Here is a 24,302-nt window from a genome sequence, read left to right as displayed (position 1 = left end):
GAGGAGAAAGGAGAGGGCAAGGAGTAGAGGAGGGGGAGAAAGGAGAGGTAGGAAAGGATGAGGGGAGGAGAAAGCAGGCAAGGAAGGAAGTGTGTGGACTCTTCATCAACCATAGTCAACTTTCTATTTTCCCCAGAGTTTTAAAACAAAGAAATAATTGGGGCCAGACAGTCTCCAGGCCTTAACCCCTCTGCACTGTCCAATTCCAGAGCAACCTCTCTCCCGGGACATTTAAAGTTCCAACAAGCCCCGGGCTAATCCATTCTCAGGAAATCTTCTGAGTCAGCTCCAAATACCCCCAACCCTGCTCAGCTGAAGCATCGTGGACCAAAGACACAGTGGCCTGTCCCTAGAGAGCTGGAGGAATCAGGAAGGATGGAATAGGAGACTGGATATAAACACATCTTTCAGGAGAAAACACCCCTGTTCTCCATCCATGAGATCACTGACAGTCATTGCCTGGGTACTGGGGGCACTGTCAAACTGGCAGGGTTGGGTGGTTAAAATGTTCTCATCTCTGATTAGAAGTGAGTCTCTGCTAAGCATTAATGAAAGATAGCTGGTCTGGGCAGGGTCTCCTTACTCAGTATTGAGGACTCCAAAGAGAGGGTAAAGTTTAAGGGGAGGTGGTGGTGCCAGAATCCAGAGATATCCTAGCAAGTCTGAAAAAAAAAATTGCTCAAGGAAAAACTTGTAGTTGCAGAGAAAGACCTCAAGAGGCTTTCCCCCGCCCCAGCCCCACCCTAACCCTTCCCTTGATAAAAGGCAAAGGAGCTAGGATGCTATTGAGGATGTTTGTAAGAGCGACAGCGCCTCCCCAAGGTTTCTGGAAATACCCACATTCACACAATGGAGGCCAAGAGTGGGTCTGGAAGTCTGTACAGATGTCAAATGGGTTTCCAAGCCTTTAGAGTGAGCTGCCTGATAGAGCTGGAGGAAGTTTGGAGTCCATTTGGACCGCCTCCTTTATAGATAAGAAAACAGGCTCATAGGAAGAAAAGGACTTGCTTCAATTTACCCAACACCCTTATTTTACAAATGAGGAAACTGAGGCCTAGAAACATGTGATTTGGTGAAGGTCATGTTGTTCCTCCTTCATTCTTAAACAGGATCAATGATACCAGGAGGGTGATGTCTCAACTTCCAAGATCACATAGCTAAATAGTGAAAGAAACAGGATTAGAACTCAGATCTTCCAGCTGTCATACCATAGGACTTACATCTGTCTAGAAGGATCTTTGGAGATCATCTAGTCCATCTGAGACTTCCTGTTTTACATATGAGGAAACTGAGTCACAGAGAAGATAAATTCCTTGGTCAAGGTTACAGAGTACTAAATGACCCTCAAGACTTGAATCTAGGTCCTCTGACTGGACAAGTATGTACTGAATGCTTAATGTGTACCAGCAGTAGGTACTGGTGATACAAAGAGACAAACAAAACAATCCCTGTCCTCAAAATTCTATCCACAAAATCCAGTGCTTTTGCCAATACACCACAGTGACCCCCCCCAGCAGACTCAGGGTGGCAAACTGACTTTGAGCCTGGAAGGATATCAATGATTCAGGGGAAATGGGATATTAACACCTTTATCTTCTTGCTTAGAACCTTAGAATCTCCTCTTCTTGCTCAGGTAATCTGGAGAAAAGCAGTGTAAAACCAGTCTGGTCTTCAATGAGCTCCTCCCACAAGTGTTAACCATCCTTTGATGGTAAACCATTTGTTGCATTCCACCAAGGACAAGACTCATACAGGTAGAAGATATATGATTGGCTCCAATGGGATGATGGTGGGTAGATCCATCAAAGTATACCACCCATCCCCACTCTCCTTCATCACGCTGTTAGTCAAGCTTTTCCTCATTTCTATAAGGAACCTTCTTAATATCTTCCACCCTCCCCAACCGAAGAAGCTGGAGAAAGAAGATGGGGAGAGAAAGTAGAAAGAACATTGGATCTAGAGTCTGAGGTTGTTTCAGTCATTTTTTTCAGTTGTGTCTGACTCTCTGTGACCCCATGTGGAGTTTTCTTGGCAAAGATATTGGAATGGTTTGCCATTTCCTTCTCCAGCTCTTTTTACAGATGAGGAAATTGAGGCAAACAGGATTAAATGACTTGGCCAAGGTCACACAGCTAGTTAAACACTGTGGACACATCTGGACTCAGGAAGATAAGTCTTTCTGACTGTAGGCCTAGAACTTTATACACTGAGCCACCTAGCTACCTTAAAGTCTGAGGACCCACGTTCAAATCCTACTTCTAGGATTCACTACTTGTGTGAATTTGAAGGCCCTTAACCTTCTTAGACCTCAGTTTCCTCTTCTGTAAAATAGTGGGTGTGGGGGTGGGTGTTGAATGATATGGATTTTCAGGTCCCTTCCAACTCAAGATTCATGGTACTGGGCCTTAGTCTCTTTCTTTATAAAATAAGGGGGATTGGACTAGATGACCTCTATATATGTATTCCATAAAAGGGACATATCAGACCATATACCCCACTGGGTATTAGGATAAAGACACTCTTAATGGATCCCACCTGTGTACTGTTCTGTCTGTGTTGCTGTCTCTCCTTACAGTCTAAGGGAGAGGGACTCTGTCAGTCAGCAGCAAAGACGGCTGACATTCATACAGTGCTTTAAGGCTTACCAAGTTCTTTATATATGTTATCTCTTCTCATATAAAGATGCAAGCTCTGCTGAGCATTGTGGGCAGGTAAGTGGCCCTGTGGATAGAATGGAGAAGACCTGGAGTCAGGAAAACCTGAGCTTGACTCCTGCCTTAATGTTCACTAGCCAGGTGACCCAGGGCAAGTCACTTAAGGTTTCTAAAATGGTGACTATGATAGTGCCTAGCTCACAAATGAGTTGACATATATAAAGTGCTTTGCAAACCTTAAGCACTCTATAAATGCTAGTTATTACCATTATTACTATATAGAAATTAGTTTGGAGCTCAAAGATCTCCAAGAGCTTAAGACCAGACTAACCACATATGACAAGACACTGGGATAGGGACAGCAGTCTAAATGAGTGGAATAGTCAGTGCTGATGAAGGAAGGAAATAAGCATTTATGAAGCACCTACTATGTATCAGCTACTACGCTAAGCATTTTACAAATATTACCTCTTTATTATCATTAAATCAAAATATTATATTATTATTACTATTATCATTAAATATTACCCCACAACAACCCTAGGAGGGAGGTGATATTATTACATTATTATCCCTATGAGGAAACTGAGGCAGACAGAAGTTTCAGTGACTTGCCCAAGGTCACATAGCTAGGAAGTATCTAAAGTCAATTTTGAACTTGTCTTCCTGACGCCAAGCCTAGCACTCTGCTCATTGGGTCATCTCTCTATCTAGGTTAGAGGAGGCAGAATCCCTGGCAGGGTTCTCAGGAATCACAAGGAAGGCTTTCTTAAGGAAGTGGGACTTGACTTGGACCTTTGAAGAATGGGTAGGATTTGAATGGGGCTGAGCATGCCAGGCTTAGGGGAATGCTATGAGCAAAGACTTGGGGACAGAAAAGTAAGAAAACGTTAGGGGGACAGTGACTAAACCAATATGGTAGGAGGAGATGACATGGTTTGAGCTTGTGACTCATCTGTGTGAGGCAACTTTCTCACCAGTGAAGACTGAAAACTCCTTGGTAATTTTGAGTCTTTGAGATTTTCCTGGGCCTTCAGTTAGGAAGACCTGAGCTCAGATCCAACCCCAAAGCAACTGTGTGACCCTGGGCAAATCACTTCACTTCTGTCTGCCTCAGTTTCCTCATCTGTAAAATGGGGATAATAATAGCATTTACCTCCCAGGGTTGTTGTGAGGACAAAATGATATAAAAATTATAAGACGTTCAGCACAGTGCCTGGGACACAGCACTGTATAAACGTTAGCAATTATCATCATCGTCATCATCATTAATAGCGCTTACATTCTAGGGTTGTTAGAAGACCAAACGAATTACTATTTGTAAAGCACTTAGCACAGTGCCTTCATACAACAGGAAGTTAATAAATGCTTATTCCCTTTCCCTTCTCCTTCCTAGGGGAACTGATCCAAGTGGCTTCCACATGTCCACAGAGTCAGTCAATGTCCAAGGCAGGACCTGAATCCAGATTTTCCTTGATCCAAGGCCAACCCTTTCTCCATCATATCAAACTGACTCTGGAGAGAATATATGGAGAGGGCGAAGTAGGAAAGAGTACAAGAGAACTAGAGTACTTTCACATGTGATCTTATTTAATTCTCCCAACTCCCCAACATTATGATGTCCTTACTCCAGGTGTCAAATGAAGACACAGGTACACAGAGAGTTAAGTATCTTTCTCACACAGCTAATAAGTGCCAGAGGCAGGATTCAAACTCAGGTCTCTTCTGATTTTCTTCTCTGCCATACTGCCTTTCTGATAGGGCTGGAAGGGGTAGGTTAGCACCAGATTTGAATCACTTTGGCCAGAGGGAAGATCTGCCAGTGGCCACATTCTCATTTGAGACCTTCAGAGCCCTGGAGGCCTCTATTTTCCTCCTGCTGCTGGCAGAAGCCCTCAAATGATGCTTTGCCCCTGTGCACACATGTACGCATTTCACACACACACACACACACACACACACACACACACACACACACACACACACACACACACCATGTTTCTTGGATCCCACTACATAGCCAGGCTGCTGGGGTCCAGGGTCTACACTCTCTCTCTCCTGGCTCATGCTGGAATCAACGTTTGTTTTATTGTGTCTTGGCCACCGGAGCCAAAGTTGCTATTGTTTCCCCCTCTCCATCCCCTCCTCTCCTTCCCTTTTCTGGTCAGGCACAATCAGATCAGAATGTACTTCCCAGGGAGAGAACAGCCTTGCTCTTATCTGGGTTTTGATGTGTGTGCACCTGGCTTTGTGAACTCCAGGGCTTATCTCCATGGGAGGGCCTGGCTGTTCTGCCCAGCAGATAGGCCTGTTCCAGCTCTCCTGGCTGCTCCAGCCAGTTCTTGACCCAGAGATAGGCAGCTGACTCCTCAGATTGAAAACTCTACTTCCCCCTGAGGCTCAGGCAGCTGAGAGGAAGGGTTGTGGGGGAGGGAAAAGGGAGGCAAAGCCATGGGAGCTGGTGAGAAGGGGGGATCCTCATCCTTCTAGCATCTGCTCTGGTCTTTTCTCACAGCTGGAAGATGAATCTTTGCTGTTGTGCTGTGGAGAGGAGGCAGCCTCTTCTCAGAGGTGTTTCATGAGAGGAGGGAGGAAGAAACAGCCATCAGAAGGATCCATTCCATTCCTTCAAGAACCAAAGAAGGTCAGATATCCCTTTTCATACAGCTCCTTGTCTTTCCTCTTCAAATTCCTTCCCAGTTGGGAGAGTCCAAAGTCTGTAGATTGAGAGCAAGGAAATTCCTGGTGTTGGGTCCTCAGGACCTGTTAGAATGGAAACTGGCTCCACTAGCTTCTCCAAGTGAGGATTGGAGGGGTGAGGGAAAAGGGAAATGGCTCTCAAGGTGGTTGAAGAGAAAGGAGATCTATGGGATTTGGGCATGAACAAAGCAGCCATGCTGCTGGCTATGAGCTATTCTGGTCTTTGGCCTCAGAAAGAAGACAATCTGTTGTTGGTGCCAGACACAAAGCCTTTCCAACATGGAAGAACCTGCCAACCACTTGAATGGCCTTTGAGAGCCCAGAGTCATGCTAAGGTGGTCGAGAGATACATGTTGGGCATGAATGGGATGCACCACCATACTACTATGAATGACACATTACACCAAAGTGGTGAGAAAGCTATCACAGGGAGAGGGATATCCAGAAAAGGAGGTGAACTAGTCATCAACTAATGTGCCAAACTCTGGGCTAGGCACTGGGGGTACTAAGGCAAATGGAGACAGTCTGCCCTCAAGGAGTTTATATTCTTCTAATGGGATACAAATTCACAGGTAAGTAAAGTAAATACAGGCTCTCTCTCTCTCTCTCTCTCTCTCTCTCTCTCTCTCTCTCTCTCTCTCTCTCTCTCTCTCCATAGTTGTTGAGTCATTTCAGCCATGTTTGATTCTTTGTGACCTCATTTGGAGTTTTCTTGGCAAAGATGCTGGAGTGGTTTGTCATTTCCTTGTCCAGCTCATTTTAAAGATGAGGAAACTGAGGCAAACAAGGTGAAGTGACTTGCCCAGGACCACACAGCTATTAAGTGTCTGAGGGCAGATTTGAGCTCAGGAAGAGGAGTCTTCTTGACTCTAGACCCAGTTCTCTATCCACTGTTATGTCTTGAAAGGGTAAAGAGGAGGTAAACTCCAGGTATGGGAGTCTGGGTAGAGATGCAGGGTTAGGGTAGAGGGTGGTCACACAGTCATGATGACTTAGACATGACTGAACAACCACAAGTGGTCCATGTAGCAGGCATGGGGACAAGAATGAGATCATCACTGTACAAAGTATAAATATAAACGAGCTTTTGCTCCCTTCATCTCTCTCTCTCTCTTTCATTTTCATTCTTGTCCCACTCTCTCTCAGCTTCACTCTCCCCAGATACAAGAATATCCTGTCAGGAAGTGATTGATCTGCTATGATTCTGCCTGGAGTTGTCAACAGGGTGAAAGCCACCCAGGAATCCAGCCCAGCTGGGCTCTGCTAAGGTCTCCAACCTAGCCCTCCATCATAAGGTACAGAATGACTCAGGAACCAATAGTCACCTAGGGCAACCATTATCCAAAGGTAGCTGACTCCAGGAAACCTCTGACACCTGCCCAGGTTTTGAATGGAGGCAGGATTCTAGGGGACTGAAGGGAGGGTTAGTGGTGGAGAAGTATTCATTGCTTCATAGAGACTTCTTTGAAAATTACCAAAATATCAAAGAAACTTAGAAGACAGAAGAACTCCCAAGATCATTTTAGCTCAACCCCTTATTTTACAGACGGGAAAACGAGACCTAGAGAGTTCTTAGGCTCACCAATTTAGAGCTGGAAGAGACCTGAGACCATCTAATTCAGCTGACTCCTTTTTCAATGTCAGCAACTGGAGCCCAGGGAAGACTTATTCATTTGATCTGGGTCATGCACGTTTTAAGTATTAGAGGTGAGATTTGAACCTGGATTCTCAGACTCCAGAGACAGCTTTTTGTATAATACTATTCTATAGATGAGAAATGTGCAGCTTCTTTATCTGAGTTTTCTCCAGTACCTGTCAGAAAACCATTCTCAGTTACTCTTATATGAAATAATTGAGACCAAGGAACCATCTGTTTTTTGAGTGTGGAATATCAGCTCAATTAAGGGAGATCTCTCCAGCCACATAACAGCTCTCAGCATCCTCTCCGAAGGGAGAGCTTTGCCCTGACAGTGTCCTCAAAGACTCAGAGTAAATTAAAGGCAAAGCAAGTGATGGATGAAGCTGGGAGCAGGAAGGGGGGTGGAACAGCCACTCCCTTGTAACTAGCTACCCAAGGTCCTAGACATTGTGAGGTGGGGAGGGGGCTGAGAGGGAGACAGACTAAGGGGGCTAGAGTCACTTGGGGCCTTCCAACATCCTCTTGTCATCCTTCCCACTGGCCAGCTGAGGGGCTGACACTCACAGTCTGTTACTTAGGCCTTTAACGAAAAGCAAATCATTGTGTCTTCAGCTAAGTAGGAATGGAATGAGTGTGGTATTGGGTTTTACGGTAATGATGTCAACAGGAAAATGTCTCCTCCTATCAACTCTCTATTTTATCTCTTTTTAAAGGAAATTTCATACACTTATGTGTGTATACATATACACACATATAATGTACATATGTATATATAAGTACACACACACATGATATGTGACGTGCACACAAATACATACATCTCTCAAACACACCTATATACATATACATACATACATATATATGGTATGTGTGTATATATGTCTCTCTGTGTGTATGTTCATTCTTTTTATTTTTCCTGTGCATCATCCTTGAGAGGGAAGAGCTTTATTTACAAATTAAATCTGAAATAAGAACATGAAAATGAACATGAAGTCATTTTAGGTTAGGCTATATTCCCTCAGTGGTATGTGGTAAAATGGAAGAACTCTTGGTGCCAAGGGATTTGGGTTCACTCTTGGCTTAGTCGGTAGCTAACATGACCCAGGACCAATCAGTTCAGCTCTTCAACAGTTTCTTCATCTGTAAAATGGGAATAATTGCATTTCCTCCCCCACGGGGCTCTTATCAGGGTGGCATTGCGAATCATAGGATCAGAGAGTCAGAACTGGAGACTACTTCAGAGGTCATCTAGTCTAGCTTCCTAGAAGGGGACATTGAAGCCTGGGACAGAGCTGAGGTCCTAACACACATTCTCTGGCCCCAAATCTAGGTCACTTTCCTTTCCTCCAGAAGTCTTTCCAAGAGCTATAGAAAAGGAAACTGTCATCGTTAGCATGACGAGGACATCTGGACCCAACTATCCTGGTCACTGACCTTTTACTACCCTTGTCTTTCCCTTTAAATGGAAAATTTAATTTAGGTGGCTTTAAATTTCCTTTCAGATTCTTTGTGGGGTAACATTGATTCTGACTTTCCTCCCTATACACTGACCCTGCACCACACTCCCCACACCCAACATATATAGTCTCCCATACTGATCACCACTAAACTTCTCTGGAATGGACAGCAATGCTTTTCCTTCCTTCTAACATAGCCTGATTTGGACCCAGGTTCCTTGACTTCAAATTCCTCATTTTCCCCCACTGCACTGAAGCATGAGGGGAGTTCATGCTATGTCTTGGGGAAGCTCATGACATCTGATTCATGAGGTTGAGTCATGAGGCATTTCCTTTCCCACCTAACTGAGCACAGCACACTTGGTCCAAATTGATTAACTGCTGTAATTATTTTATTAATGAGCATACCTGAACTACATGAAGAACTTCCAATTCAAGGGACCCACAAGGGGTTTGATGGACCAGTCACAGAAATCATTTCACTGAAGCATGAACAGGTCAGCTTGAACAGCCACCCAGAATTGCTACTGGGCAATGAGGAACAGGGCACAGGGCATTTCCCATTGGAAAAATGAGAATCTACAGAAGTCACAGAACTTCCTAGAGCTTGGAAGGCCCTTAGAGAGCATCAGCCCAGAGGTTTTTAACATTTTTTGGGTCATGGACCTGCCCCCCTGCCTTGGAAGTCTCATGACATCTCTAAGCCCTTTCTCAGAATAAGATTGTTACATGCATAAAATAAAATACATAGGATTACAAAGAAAATCAATTATATTTAAATATTCATTTTTCCCCCATTCAAGTTCACAGACCTCCTGAAATCTATCCATGGACTCCAGATTAAGAATCTCACAACCAAGTCCAACTCCTTCATTTTTATCCATCTATTATTAATCTGGTCCATCATTAATCTGATCCTAGTAGCTAAGAGATGAAACTAAGGTCTTATAGTTTGTTAGTAGAAGGACCAGGGCTAGAATCAAAATTGTCTCATTGCTGTCTACCCCCCAATTAAATCATACTACTACCAAATTAGTCATGTTGGTTAGAGGCCTGGGATAATTTCATACCCTTCTGATATACACCCAAGGACCTTAAATGACCATGGGCCTCTGACTTTCCAAAAGCCAAAAATTAACTCCCCTGGAGTCCCTTTTCTGTTTCCAACTTGCTTAATCACTCCTTTTTGGAATGATTAACCTAGTGACCTTATAATGATAAAATCTTGCATTCATATATATTTTTTATTATTTGCAAAGATCTTTATGTACATTATCTCATTTAATTCTCAAAACAACCCTGTGAGATGGGTACATTATTATCTTCATTTTAAAGATGAGGGAACTATAGTTCAGCATGTTCAGGAGTTTGCTCAGGTCATCCAGCTACTAAGTAAAGACAAACCTCCTTGATCCAAGGTCCAGTGCACCATTCATTACCCTACACTGACTCTAGCATAGAAAAGCTCTAAATAAATGGCCTTGGAAGGGGGATCATTTCAGGTTGGGATTCCCTTATCTTATATCCACCTGGTTTAAATCTTAGCTTCTTCTGTTGTTGTACCAGAGAGCTGAGAAAATTCCCTCTACCAGAGCAGATCAGTCACTATTCTGGAACTTACAATCTTAGTTGCTTAAGTGACTTGCCCAGGTTCATATGTTAGGGGTAGTACCTAAATCCAGATCTTCCTGATTTAAGTCAATTCTTTAGCCACTTTAATGAATATGATTTTTTATTGTATTGTACTAGTAAAGGATACATTTAATATTTCTGCTTTGTTGCCCTTTTAAATGAGGTTTTTTTTTGGAGTGGTCTTTTCTTTTTTTTTTTTTTTAAATGAGGTTTTTAATGCTCCAATACATGGTCAATTTTTGTAAAGGTGCCACACAGCTGAGAAATATGTAAACTCCTTTCTATTCTCATTCATCCATTGCCAGAGATCTATCATTTCTATTTTTTCTAAGGTTTTATTCAAATCTTTAATTTCTTTCTTGTTTATTAGATTTGTCTAAGTCTGAAAGGGACAATTCCGCACTATTATAATTTTACCATCTATTTTTCCCTTCAAATTGATGAAATTTTTTTGAGTATTTAGATATTTATGTCATTAGGTGAGTGTGTTCAGTGTTGCTATGGGATCATTATATATGGAAACTTTAAGTATAATATAATTTCCTTGCTTATCTCTTTTAGCCATTTTTGTTTATATTATCGTTTTGTCTGAAATCATGAATACTACCCCTACTTTTGTGGGTTTAGCTGAGGCTTGCTCCAAACTCCTCAGCAGGAGTATAATACCTTCCCAGGGCTCTAGGGAGTACCTTAGGTGGTATCTTTTTTAGTTCTATTAGCTCATGAACCCCCATCAGGATGCTTCTTGCCATGATTGTTAGTTAATACTATTTAACCAGTTGGACTCAAGTAGCTTTTATAAAGGGACATTTACTAAGGTAGAATAATAAAAATAGTTGTACAAAATGCTCCCCTAAAAGTCTATGCTACACTCTTCCATAAGTACATATAGAATCTAAAAGAAAATGCTCTTTCTCATTCTAACCACTGTTCCTTCTTCCTTGGTAACCTTCCAGTCCCTACCCTACAAAGGTCCTGTGAGAGAATCACTTTGCAAAATGGTCTCTCAAAAGTTCTAGCTTAGAGAGTATATGTAACAAAGGAGTAACACATTTCATATTTCTGAAGGTCTTTTCTCTCCTTCAGTGTATGCTTAAGAAATTCTCCTTAGAGTTGGTATAGTTTTTTGTTGGACTCTTGGTAGAGTCCAAACTGTCCTCAGCACTGATCAAACACGACTATCAACTATTCCAGAGACACTGCTAAGGTACTAGTGGGGAGATAGGAAATATTTTGAACCTCTGAAATTCACGAGATTCTCTTCTGATCAGTGGTAAGGGTCAGGAAAAAGACCAGATTGAAGTGTTCTCCTCCCTCTCCCAAGGTATTCCTCCAGGTTTACTTACTACTCCCTGGAATCTATATCTCTGCTAAATGCTCCAATAACTTGGGTTCTGAACTGGTTTTCTTTTATAGATGAACCACTGAGCATGACTATTTCTCAGCTACTTTGAATATTCTTCTTATCAACTGCAGTTCATACATGGACTATTGTTCAGTTGTTCTCCAGTGGATTAAAGCAAACAGGGTGAGTTGTTTGCCCAGGGTTACACAGAATGAGTGAGTGTCTGAGGCCCAGTTGGAACTCAGGTCTTCCTGACTCCAGGCCCGGTACTCTATCCACTGAGCCATCTAGCTGCCCTATCTGGATGGGCATATTTATTCAAAAGAAATAAGATAGGTAAAAGGAGGTGTTAGTGTTGTATATGAAGATAGTGTACTCAGTATGCTGACTTGCAAAGCCTTTACCAAAGAATGATTCATTTTATCCTCACAACAAGCCTGGGAAGTAGGTGGTATTTATTCTCATTTTACAGATGAGAAAAATGAAGCAAATGGAGGTTAAGTGACTTGCTCAGGATCACACAACTCAGTTAATAAGCGTCTAAAGCCAGATTTGAACTTGAGTCTTCCCAACTCCAGGCCCAGTGAGTCATCAAGCTCCCTCTTCATCCAAGGACGGTTTGTATTTAATCTAAAATGTTTGATTGATTGGTTGGTTGATGGAAGCTTGTTCTTATTTCCGTAAGCTATCCAGGCATCTCACCAATTAATTTAAGTGGGGTGGAGTGACCCAATTGGTTTACTCAGTCAATCCCACCCTTATACCAATCTGACCCTCAGTTTCCTCATCTATTGTCTTTTTTCAGGCACCTTTCTCTGGACCCCATTTATGGTCTTCTTGGCAAAGAAAAGATATTGGAATGATTTGTCATTTCCTTCTCTAACTCATTTTACAAATGAGAAAACTGAGGCAAACAGGGTTCAGTGACTTGCCCAGGGTCATACAGCTAATAAGTGTCTGAGGCTGGATTTGAACTCAGGAAGATGATAATAACAATACTTAGGAATGATAAAAAATACTTATAATAATTAAAATAATACTTATAATAATTATAATATATACTAATATAATAATAATACTTAGGCTCCCAGGTCTAGTGCTGGAAAGGACATGAGAGGCCATTTAGTTCAATACCCTCATTTTATAGATGAGGAAATATTGGCCTATGGAGGTTGTCAATGTCATACTGGCAATATCTGGGTGGATTTGAACCCAGAATAAGCATTCTGACCCCTCTACCTTTCTTTCTTGGTGGTCTTCTATTCTCTACAAAAATCCTGTGAGAGAATCACCTTGCAAAGTGCTCCTTAAGAGGGGATCTAGCCTCTCTTATGTTTAATCTCTGGCCCTTCTAATCTTGGGCTCCCTGGTACCCATGAGGCTCCCAGAAGGCCTTGCGGGGCCGCGGACAGGCAGCAGACTGAGGAGCTTTCTGACCTGACCTCTGTAAGAGCTCCGCTTTTCACTAATATTTTCACAGACGGGACGCTCCTCCGGTGCAGGTGGATCTGCCATTATTAATGTGGAAGGAATTGAGCTGTCACCCGGCGCAGTCAGTTTATCAAGGCCTGACAGGGCATTACTTGAGTGATCACTAGCCTATTAATTTCCACCCCCACCCCCACCTAGTCCTTGCCAGGGGTATTACAGTGAAAAATGGTAACTTCACCACAGGGAAATTCTTCAGGGTGACAAAAATAAAAATAACTCTAATTGAAGCTGATAGAAATTATACCCTTTAAAAACACATAGAGAGATTCACTGTATAGAATATAAATTAATGCTGGGGCAGAGTTTCTGTCACAGGATAATAGAAACAAAATGACAGCCACACCAAACATCCTCGCAGGGGCATCTAGATCAGCTCAATCAGCCAGGCAGTTCTGCTAGAAGGCGGGGGGCAGCTTCGCAGGCAGCTCCCTCCTTCAGGGACTTGGAGCTGCCTGAGGGAAGAAGTGGGGGGGCATCCTGGGACCATCCCAAGGCTTCTGCAGAGAGAAATTCATTCCTCAAGACGATTCCACTGCCCCATCCCTGTTACGTAGAGGTCGAGGCATTAGCATGCAAATCCTGGCCAAGTCAGTGCCCTGACCTTGGCTTGTGGGTTTATAATGGACAGCTGCCAGACTTGGAGATCAAAAAAAATCCAGGGTTCAAATGCTGCATCTGATACTTCCCAGGCCTCACTGGGTCAGGCTTCTTTACAGGCTGCCTGTGAAACTGGGCGAATCACAAGCTCTCTGGGTTAAAATGTCCTCATCTGTGAAATGAGGTTAGGGTAGCTGGCTTGTAAGGGTCCCTGTAGCTTGAAATCTCTGCTTCTATGGTTTTAAATCACAACCTGTGAGTCTTACCTTTATGCCTCTTCAAAACGAAGGGGATGAGCTGGAGAATCTCAAGGGTCCTTTCAAATTGTAAGGGCTAGAATTCTAATTCAATTCAATAAACTTTTATTAAGCACCTCCTATGTGTCACAACTCATGCTGGGCACTGGGAATGTGAAATTGGAAAACTGCTGTCCCCTCAAAGAGCTGAAATTCAAATAGGGAAGATGGCATTCAGGTAAGTACGGTACAACGTAGAATGTGCTAGGCACAAATTGCCTTTGAATAAAAAGGTAAGGAAAGGATTGGAGGGAACAGAGAAGGGGAGGGAGGGAGAAAGGGAGAGAGAGAGAGGAAGAGGGAGAAAAAGAGAGGGGGAGAAGAGGGAGAGGGAGAGAGAAAGGAAAAGAAGAGGGAAGGGAAAGGGGAAAAGGAAGAGACAGAAGGGAGAGGGAGAAAGGAGGAAGAGGGAGAGGAGGAAGATGGAACAGGAAAAAAGAAAGGGAGAGGGAAGGGAAAGGAGTGAGGGGAAAGAGAAGAGGAGGAGGGAGAAAAGAGGGGAGAGGGAAAGGGAAAAATGAAAGGGAGAGGGAAAGGAGAAATGGGGAAGAGGGAGAATGAAGGGGAGAGAGAAGGGAGGGAAAGAATGTAGGAGAGGGAGAGGAAAAAGAAAAGAGGGAGAAGGAGGGGAAAGGACAAAGGGAGAAGAGAGAGAAAATAAGGGGGAGGGAGAGAGGCAGGGAAGGGAGGAGGGTGAGGGGCAGGGAACAGAGACTTTTCAAAGAAAGAAAACCCAAGAGCACTCAGGATAGCTTTATGAAGCAGGTGGTACCTGAACTGAGGCTCAAGGAAAATTTTTAGCAGGTGGAGATGAGGGAATGCATTCCAGATGTGCTATTTTTTACAGCTGATGAGACTGAAATTTTATGCTGGGTAGATCACAGGACTCAAGGATTGAAAGGACTTTAGAGATCGCTGAATCCAATGCCTTTTTTTTTTTTTTTTTACAGATGAGGAGAGAGAAGTTGAGAGAGGTTAATTAGTAATAATAGAATCATAGCTTTTGAGTTGGGGAATGGAGAGGGATTCTAGGGTCATCTAGCCCAACCTCATTTTATAGAGGAGGAAACTGAGGCCAAGAGATAAGTGAGTGGCTCAAGGTCACATGGATAGTAATGTCTGAGCTGGGACTAAACCCAGGTCATCTGTCTCCAAATCTATGCCACTTTCCATTGCAAAGTTCAGCTTCAGGTCCCTTGTCCAAGGTCACCTGAGTAGCATGTACAGCAAAGCAATGACATTCTTTGCACAGTTGGCCAGCAGCCAGAAATGGCCCCAACCTCTTGAGCCTGGCTGGACTGAGCAGCATTCAATCAGCAATCATTTGTGCTCTGACCTTGGGTGGGGAAGAGGGGCAAGGGGAACCTGCCAACTTTCAGGAGCTCAGAGGAGGGACCCCAAGTTCACTTAGTACTAGACCTCTACAACATCCTTGACAACAAATGATTCAGATACAGAGATCAGAGTACCAGTTTCTGCTCTCAAGAAGTTTACAGTCCAGCAGGGCACATGACAAGAAGGCAGGTAAATATAATACAGATTAGCTTAGGACAAATGTAGGAGAAGAGAAAAAAGTGTTATGAGATCAGATAGGGGAGAAATGCCTTCCTGCCCCGGGGAATCAGGAAAGACTATGAAGGTGGAGGCATTTGAATTGGGCTTTGGAGGACCAGGATGCCAACAGGTTGAGCATTCTGAGGGTAGCTTCTCATTCTTATCCTTTATTCTCTTTTACATACACTCCGCTCCAGTCGCACTGAGGCTTTTCTTTTGCCCTTCCCCCAGCAGTGTGTCCTGCCCTTGATAGCCATAGCTTAGAATGAGGTTGGTGCCTTTGTACAGCCCTCTCTCACTCATCACGCATACTTTATGCCAGGCCCTGTGCTAAGTGTTCTACAATTCTTATCTCATTTGATTCTCAAAATAATCATGGCAGGCAGGTGCTGTTATTATCCAGATTTTATCGATGGGGAAATTGAGGCAGACTAGAAGATAAAGGACTTGCTCAAGGTCACACAGCTAGTAAGTGTCTGAGGCTGGATTTGGACTCATGAAGATGAGTCTTCCTGTAGTCAGGAAGACCTGAGTTCAAACCCTGCCACACACTTACTGTGTGACCTTAGGCAAGCCACTTAATCTCTCTGAGTCTCTGTTTCCTCATCTGTAAAATGGGAACAATAATAGTGCTTGCTTCACAGGGTGGTTGTGAGGGTCATGGAAAGCACTGTAAAAATGGTATTTGAAGATGATGCTGATGCTCCATGCATAAATTAGGAGACTAAAGCCTACTGAGGTTATGACACTTTAAAAAAAGCACCTACTATGTTAAAGGCACTCTATGTCACTTGCCCAGGGTCACACAAGTGGTAAATGTTAAAGCCAAGATCCAAATTCACATCCTCTGACTCCAAATACAGCTCACTTTTCACTGTGCTATGTGTACAACTGCTTCTCAAGTTAGTAAATATTTATTTAATTGAATTGAATCAAGATCAGACTACTTTAGGTCACCTCAGAAGCTGTTAGCATTTGGATAAGAAACTCCCCAGGAATCCTGGCCATGGAAGGTATTTGGCACGGGAAGGGGGAACAAAAGATCAAATTGGCTAAATCCAGAGCTTTGTTGGAAGATAGATGAAGTCACCGCAAAAGGTGGGAATGAGGCCTCGTCATCAAGGGAGATTATAAAGAAAAAGCACGTTTGTATAGGGACAAGATTAGAAAAGGAAAAGGTCAGAAGACAGATACAAGCAACAAAGGTTTTCAAAAAGAATCCTGAAAAAAAAGAGGGGAAGATTGGGCTGAATGGCATTCAGTCAAGGATCCCAAGCTGAGCCCTGCTACCAGGGTCCATCACTCTCTTTAGGGCTACAAATCTTAGTCCACAATGATCTCAGAGAAGCCACAATTGTAGGTGAGCCAGTGGAGAAGAGAAGGAGATATGGTGGTCTTGAGTAGACTGGGGCACTATGTCAACGATGAGCTGTTTCAGAGTAAGGGCATCTGGAGCATCATCGAGGAAATCTATGATACAATGACAAATAACAACTGACATTGACCTGGTGTGCTATGGTTGGCAAGGTGCTTTACCTACATTATCTCATTTGGGGAGGTGGTTTGGTCATGCAGTGAGAGCAAAGAATGACAGATGGGTAGGCTGAGTGTGACCGTGGTTTCCCCAGAATACTAACAGATTCAGAGGAGGCCTCCAGTATGCTGGCTTTAGATCCTCTATGGACATATATGGATAAGAATAATAAAGGATGAGGGGACCTGGAAGGGTTTTGCTTTGCCCCCACTGATTCAACAGTGTGTGCGTGTGTGCATATGTGTATATTTAATGATCCAGTTGTATTGAGAAAGAACAGAACCAGAGATAGTTTCCCTTCCTTGATAAATAAGGAGAGAAAACTCACAAAAGGAATATAAAAAAGTCATTTTTTAAAAAGCATCTTTTCTCTTCTTCATTTCCTGAAAAGATGAAATTAGAATATTGACTGGAACAAACTCCAGTTATGACCAAAGATTTAGAGGTCAGAGGGCCTCAGAATTTACCTTGGGTAAATGTAGAAAAGGAAACTAGGTCCCAGAGAGAAATGATTTGTACAACACAGGTAGTAAAGAAAAGAGGCGAGGATTCTAACCTAAGACTTTGGACTCCACATTCAGTGCTTTCTCTAATACATCACAGAATGTAATTATGAGAGAGGGGAATAAACTGTTTTTAAAAAAAACAAACTAAGAAAATCAGCTGGCCCAATGGCACTAAAGGGAGTGGTAGATGTCATTCTGAAGCCCCTAGCCAACATCTTTTAAAAGTCATGGGAAGACATACAAGCCCCTGCCCTCCCACAGTCTGGGAAAAGGCAACTGCAAAGCCCATTTTACAAGAGAAAAAAAAGGGATAACCTTGGAAAATTACAGACTAGTCGGCTTAACATCAGTGGAGGGGAAGATACTAGAATGAGTCATAAAAAAAATCAATTTGCAATCACGTAAAATAGCACAAGAATTACTACTCAGGCCTTTGTGAAGAGAAAATCATGCCAGACCAATTTAATTTCCTTCTATGACAGAGTGATAGGCCTTGTGGATGAGGGCAGAAGTGATAGATGTAATCTAGCTTGATTTCATATGGCTTTTAACTCTGCCCTATAGGATGGGCTAAGAACACATCAGGACTGTCACACTGGGTCAGACCACTAGTCCATGGACCCCAATGCCCTGCTCCTGTCAAGCCTCCAAGATGCCAACATCCAAAGGTCAGGTTGACCTCCAAAGGTCACAGACTCCCTCCCGATCTGCTAGCTTCTTTTAATAACTCTTTATGGATCTTCCAACTCAATTCAATTCAACAAACACTGACCCAAGTCCATAAACTCTTCTTTGAATCTAATTATAGTTTTAGCTTTTACCAACCCTTTGGGATTAAAGCGTGACTCCCATTCACATAGACCTTTACAGTTTACGAAACACCCTACTTGAGACAGCTAGGTGTCTCTGGTTGGAAAAAGCATTGTATTTGGATCTGAGTTCAAATCCTTATAAGGATTCTTATTATTTGACCCCTGGCAATCTAGGTTTCCTTTCTCATCCTTAGTTTTCTTTTTTTTTTAATTATTATTTTATTTATTTTCAGTGTTCTACAATCACTTCCATATAACTTAGATGTTTTTCCTCCCTCCCCCTCCTTCCCCCAACTCCCCTCTCCCTCCCTGAGATGGCATACAATTTTATATAGGTTCTACACATACATTCCTAATAAACACATTTTCACCTTAGTCATGTTGCATAAAAGAATTAAAATGAATGGGAGAAATCATAAAACAACATAATACTAAAGAAAAGGATCTGCTACATTCTGTGTTGGAATTCCATAGTTCCTTCTCTGGATGTGGAAGGCATTTTGCCTTAAAAGACCACTGGGAATTTTTTAAGTCTTTGCATAGCAATGAAGTTCTAAGTCTACCAGAAAAATTCCTCGCATACTGTGGTTGTTGCTGTGCACAAAGTTCTCCTGCTCCTTTCACTCAGCATCAGTTCATATAAGTCTTTCCAGGTCTCTCTGAAGTCTTCCTGTTCATAGGTTCTTATAGCACTATAGTATTCCATTACATGCATATACCATAATTTATTCAGCCATTCCCCAATGGATGGGCATCCCCTTGATTTCCAGTTTTTGGTGACCACAAAAGTGCTGCTATAAATATTTTTGTACATGTGGAACCCTTTCCCATTTTTATGATCTCTTGGGATTCTAGAAGTCCTAGAAGCGGTATTGTTGGGTCAAAGGATATGCACATTTTTGTAGCCCTTTGGGCATAGTTCCAAATTGCTCTCCAGAATGGTTGGATCAGCTCGCAGCTCCACCAACAATGAATTAGTGTTCCAGCTCTTACATATCTTCTCCAATATTTGTCATCTTTCATCCTTAGTTTTCTTAGCTGTAAAAGGATAATAATAGCCTCTAATTCACCAGGCTGTTGAGAAGATCAAATGAAAGAACTTATGGGAAAGGATTTGTAAACCTTAAAGTGCTATACAAATATTACTTATTATTACTATTGTCATGATTGGACAGCTAAGTGATAGAGCACAGGGCCTAGAGTCAGAAGACCTGAGTTCTAATAATGACTCAGACACTTCTCAGCTGTGTGACGCTCGCCACCCTGTTTGCCTCAGTTTCCACATCCATAAAATGAGTTGGAGAAAGAAATGGCAAATCACTCCAGTATCATTGCCAAGAAATGGGGCCATGAAGAGTAAGACACAACTCAAACAGCTACATAACGTCATCATTATCATTGTCATTCCATGTAACTACTGGGCAAGGAAAGCAATGTAAGTACACTCATTTTTTACAGATAAGGAAACTCATAGAAGAGAGGTTAAGTGTTTTGCCCAAGGTCATACAGATAATAAATGCTGAAGGTAAAACCTGAACCAGGTCTCTTGACGTGGTCTAGTGAGTTTTCTCCTATACTATCCTGCCTCTCATAATGAGATCCATTTGTTATTCTCCATGGGATAAAGGAGTATTTCTGCTTATCTTCTTTGATACTCCAATAATTTGTGATTTGGTGACTGTATCCCTCTTTATCTATCTCATATCCTTCAGGTTTATACAATTTTTGAGCCTGTCCCTTTCTGGCCTTCCTGTTGATTCAGTTTGTTCTCATAAGAAATTCTGGGGTTTTAGAAGCATAGATTTAGAGTTGGAAGCAAACCTTAAGAGTCCCAGCAGGTCCAGTCCCTTCAGTTCTTCAAGATAAGAAAACCAAGAAATCCCATTTAAAGTTAGGGTAGACAGTATAAAATACTTAGGAGTCTACCTGCCAAAACAAACCCAGGGATTATATGAACACAATTACAAGACACTTTTTGCACAAATAAAGTCAGATTTAAGTAAGTGGAAAAACACTAGTTGCTCATGGGTAGGCCGGGCTAATAGAATAAAAATGACAATTCTACCCAAATTAATATACTTATTTAGTGCCATACCAATTAAACTATCAGACAATTACTTTCTAGAGCTGGACAAAATAATATCAAAATTCATTTGGAAAAACAAAAGGTCCAGAATATCAAAGGGACTAATGAAAAGAAATGCTTGGGAAGGTGGCCTAGCACTACCAGACCTCAAACTGTACTATAAAGCAGCAATTATCAAAACCACTTGGTATTGGCTAAGAAACAGAGAGGTAGACAAGTGGAATAGACTTGGCACTCAAGATGCAGTAGGCAAGGAATATAGCAACCTTCTGTTTGATAAACCCAAGGACCCCAGCTTCTGGGATAAGAACTCATTGTTTGACAAAAATTGCTGGGAAAACTGGATAACAGTGTGGTGGAAATTAGGCATAGACCCATACCTGACACTGTACACAAGAATAAAGTCCAAATGGGTACATGATTTAGGTATAAAGATTGATACCTTGAATAAACTGGAGAAGCAAGGAATAGTGTATTTATCAGATCTATGGAGAAGGGAAGAATTCTTTACTAAAGGAGAGATAGAAAGCATTATGAAATGCAAAATGGATAACTTTGATTACATTAAACTGAGAAGTTTTTGCACAACCAAACCCAATGCAACCAAAATCCGGAGGGATGTAGTAAATTGGGAAAGAATTTTTACAGCTAAGCTCGGGGATAAAGGCCTCATTTCTAGAATATATAGAGAACTGATCCAAATGTATAATCATACAAGTCATTCCCCAATTGATAAATGGTCAAAGGATATGAACAGGCAATTTTCAGAGGAAGAGGTTAAGGCTATCTATAATCATATGAAAAAATGCTCTAAATCACTATTGGTTAGAGAGATGCAAATCAAAACAACTCTGAGGTACCACATCACACCTATAAGATTGGCAAACATGACAGAACAAGAAAATGATAAATGCTGGAGAGGATGTGGGAGAGTTGGAACACTAATTCATTGTTGGTGGAGCTGCGAGAGCATCCAACCATTCTGGAGAGCAATTTGGAACTATGCCCAAAGGGCTACAAAAATGTGCATACCCTTTGACCCAGCAATATCGCTACTAGGACTATATCCCCAAGAGATCATAAAAATGGGAAAGGGTCCCACATGTACAAAAATATTTATAGCAGCACTCTATGTAGTTGCCAAAAACTGGAAGTCAAGGGGATGTCCATCAATTGGGGAATGGCTGAATAAATTATGGTATATGAATGTAATGGAGTACTATTGTGCCATAAGAAATGATGAACAAGAAGACTTCAGAGAGGCCTGGAAGGACTTATATGACCTGATGCTGAGTGAAAGGAGCAGAACCAGGAGAACTTTATGCACAGCAACAACCACAGTGTGTGAGAGTTTTTTCTGGTAGACTTAGATTTTTGTAATAACACAAGAACTTCTTACCAAAAAAAAAAAAAAAAATCCCAATGGAGGATCTCAAGGCAAAATGCCTGCCACACTCAGAGAGAGAAATATGGAAGTCACTCACATATTGTAGCAGATCATGTTTGTGTATGTGTATGTGTTTGTGTATCATGTTCTGATTTGTTATACGATTTCTTTCATTTATCTTAGTCTGACTACATAGCATGATTATAGTGAAAATATACTCAATAGGAAAGTATATGTAGAATCTATACAGAATTGTATGCAGTCGTGGGGAGGGAGGGGGGGAGTGGGGGGTAGGTGGGGGGGATAAAATCACAATTGTATGGCAGTGATTGTTAAACATTACAAAATAAAAAAAATAAAAAAAAAAGAAAACCAAGGTGTAGAGGCTTGTCTAAGATCTAGCTCTCACTTGAGTCCATTGTTAAAATTTCAGAATATGCATTTGGACCTCAGAAATCTGCAAATACCATAAATCAGGGCTTGATTTTGCTCGTTGTCTAGGTCAGGAGGTCACATGTGGCCTTGAAGCCGCAGGTTCCCCACCCCTGGTCCAGACTTAAGAAAGAGATGAATAAATGTTAATAATAACATTAAATTCCAAACGTGCCCTTTTTCCTCAGAGGTCCAGTTGTTTTACATTTACCAGCACACTTGTTACCAAGATCACACAGATATTAAGTGAAGAAGATTTCAAAACCAAATCCTCCAACTCTCAAATCCCTCAAATCCATCATTCTCCCAAGGATACCATCCTATCTCTTCATTTCAGTCATTCTTCTCTGAGTCTCTTAACAGCTCTATTAAGTCTGACCAATAAACTAGAAGAATATGAGTGGCGCCCTGTGCAAGGGACTGTCATGGGGGGTTCAGTATCCTCCTGGAGGCATGGGCATGGTGATAGGTTGATCCTTAGGTGTATGTTGTTCAATATCTTTATTAAAAATTCAGATGGAAGAATGTAAAATATGCTCTTAAGATTACAGGAGACACTAAACAATATGTCTTCTAATGTTATGGAATATGAGAAAAAAATTAAAATTACTTGAAATTAGAAAATAAAATTCAATTAAGACAAGGGTAAGACAGCTCATGGAGGGATAAAAATAGATGGAAGGACTAAGTAGGCACAAATATAGAAGAAAAAGACCTGGTAATCATAACTGACCACAAGCACATTATGTTTGCAGGTTGCAGGTTAACTGGTAGTAAAGAAAAGAAAAAACCCAACATGATATTAGGGGTGTGTGTGTGTACATACATAGACACAGACACATATATATATATATAATTGTACATATACATATATACATGCACATACATATGTGGTATTTAAGGGTGAAGAAGTAATAATAATATCCTTCAGATATTAGACACATTAATTAGATGTTTGAGGACTGTGTCCAACTAGATCACTGTTAAAAGAAAATGAAAGAATGGAGAGAAAAGCAACAAAGATGATTTAATTGGATGCAAACTAGATCCCATGAAGAGAATTTAAATGAATTGGCTTCATTTAGTCTAGAGACCAATTCAGTGATCTCATTTTGTACCCCGAAGCATATAAAGCACTTGGTGGGGTGGGGTGGGGGCTGGGGGGACTTGTCACACTTTGGAAATTGAATGGGTTTTCATAGTATGTTAGAACACAGGAAACCATAGGTGGGAGGGGCTTTTGATCAGTGGAAGGGGACTTAAGATGTAGGGAATTATAGGTGGAAAGGGTCCGTGATTACCCAGAAGGAGCCTTAAAACAAGGGAGTTGGACAAAGAATAAGTCTTAGAACCTAGAACACTAGAAATGGAAGAAATCTTAGAAGTCAGCTTTGGAAATTTATTTTATGTAAATATGAAGAAACTGAGGCACAGAGATTAAGAGAGTTGGATCAGTATCAAAACCTCCTGACTCCCAGTCTGGTCTACCTCTGTAGATCTCCCATACCCTGAGGAAAGTGTGCTAACCATCCTCTGGGACTGAGTAGGAAAACTCACGAGAGCACTTGGCCTTGGCTCACCCAGACACATTTCCTGGGTTTCCAGGTCAGATTATTGCTTTCAACGGTAGTCTGAGACCAGCTGCGGGGTAAAATTGGTCTAGAGGAAAGAATGCTGGACTTGCATTCAAATCCTAGTTTTGTTACTTCCTGTATGACCTTGGGTAAAATAATTCCCTTTTCTGGGCCTCAGTGTCCTCACCTGTAAAATGAGGGTGTCAGGATAAGTAATCTCAAAAATCCCTCCAAACTCTACAATCATAAAATCGTGCAAAAAGATAATCACTCTTCCATAAATCACAAGAACGCGTGGTGTTAGAAAGGCACAACACTGATGCTTCAAGAAGTGTTGACTAGTCTTGAGGCAGTACCAGACACAAATATCAAATATACCAGGGTGAAAAGTTTTGTGGACCACTGCCCACCCCCCACTCCCATCCATCCACTGGCTTAGCCTAGGGAGTTAGCATATGAGCATGAAATGAGGGGCAGAGCTTTGAAAGGATTCCCTGAGCCACTGTCTGCCTCCCAGGTAGTAAAGAGCCTGGTTCCTAAGGAGCCCTTCCCCCACCCTCTCCCCAACCATCCTAAGCCTGTTTTCAGTTTATCCCCTGGCCAGCT

The 24,302-nt window shown here is 41.9% G+C and overlaps 1 protein-coding gene and 1 long non-coding RNA gene across 5 annotated transcripts in view; one reads left to right on the top strand and one right to left on the bottom strand.

Annotated features, from left to right (window-relative positions):
* Window positions 1-24,302, bottom strand: part of GSE1 (Gse1 coiled-coil protein) — a 795,746-nt gene that overhangs the window by 462,779 nt on the left and 308,665 nt on the right. The window lies entirely within an intron of this gene.
* LOC140521312 (uncharacterized) lies at window positions 4,869-14,086 on the top strand. The gene is made up of 3 exons (XR_011972873.1): window positions 4,869-5,298; window positions 5,588-11,610; window positions 11,900-14,086. It is a non-coding gene; the product is annotated as an uncharacterized lncRNA (long non-coding RNA).

Source organism: Notamacropus eugenii, chromosome 1 (genome assembly GCF_028372415.1).
Source record: "Notamacropus eugenii isolate mMacEug1 chromosome 1, mMacEug1.pri_v2, whole genome shotgun sequence".
Taxonomy (NCBI): domain Eukaryota; kingdom Metazoa; phylum Chordata; class Mammalia; order Diprotodontia; family Macropodidae; genus Notamacropus; species Notamacropus eugenii.
The sequence above is the reverse complement of the archived record's forward strand: the minus strand, read 5'-3'. Positions and strand labels throughout refer to the sequence as shown.